We start from the raw sequence: 449 nt of genomic DNA, 5'->3' as shown, positions 1-449 counted from the left end.
CCGCCCCGCCCCGCCCCGCCCCTCGGCGAGCCGGGCACCGCGCCCTTCCCTGGCGCTCGCACCGAGGGCTGAGGGTGAAGCAAAGCCCTTGTGGGGCCTGTGTTGAAGCGAAGGGCGAGAGGCAGGCGCTGTTTCCATTCACGCCTAGGGGTTAGGTAGAAGCGAAGGGCGAGAGAAGCCCTCCCCGGGGAGACAGGCATCCCTGGCATTGGTGCCTAGGGCTTATGTTGGGCGAGAGAAGCCCCCTGTTTGCATCCCTGCCCTTAGCGCACAGCTTTAGACCCCGGTGGCGTACCAAAACCAAGGGGCGCGCTGCTCCGGGATGCCCGTCGGCAGGCACAAAAGGAGGGGGCGCCTTCCCGGGCATCTGTGTGGTTTGTTCGGAGCCGTGGAGGTTTCCTACCAGCCTCGCCCTGCCTTTGTTCACTGTGGCCGTCGCCTGCTGGGAG

This window comes from Gavialis gangeticus, unplaced genomic scaffold (genome assembly GCF_001723915.1).
Source record: "Gavialis gangeticus isolate Ggan-Ray unplaced genomic scaffold, GavGan_comp1, whole genome shotgun sequence".
Taxonomy (NCBI): Eukaryota; Metazoa; Chordata; order Crocodylia; family Gavialidae; genus Gavialis; species Gavialis gangeticus.
This window is presented reverse-complemented; position numbering follows the sequence as displayed.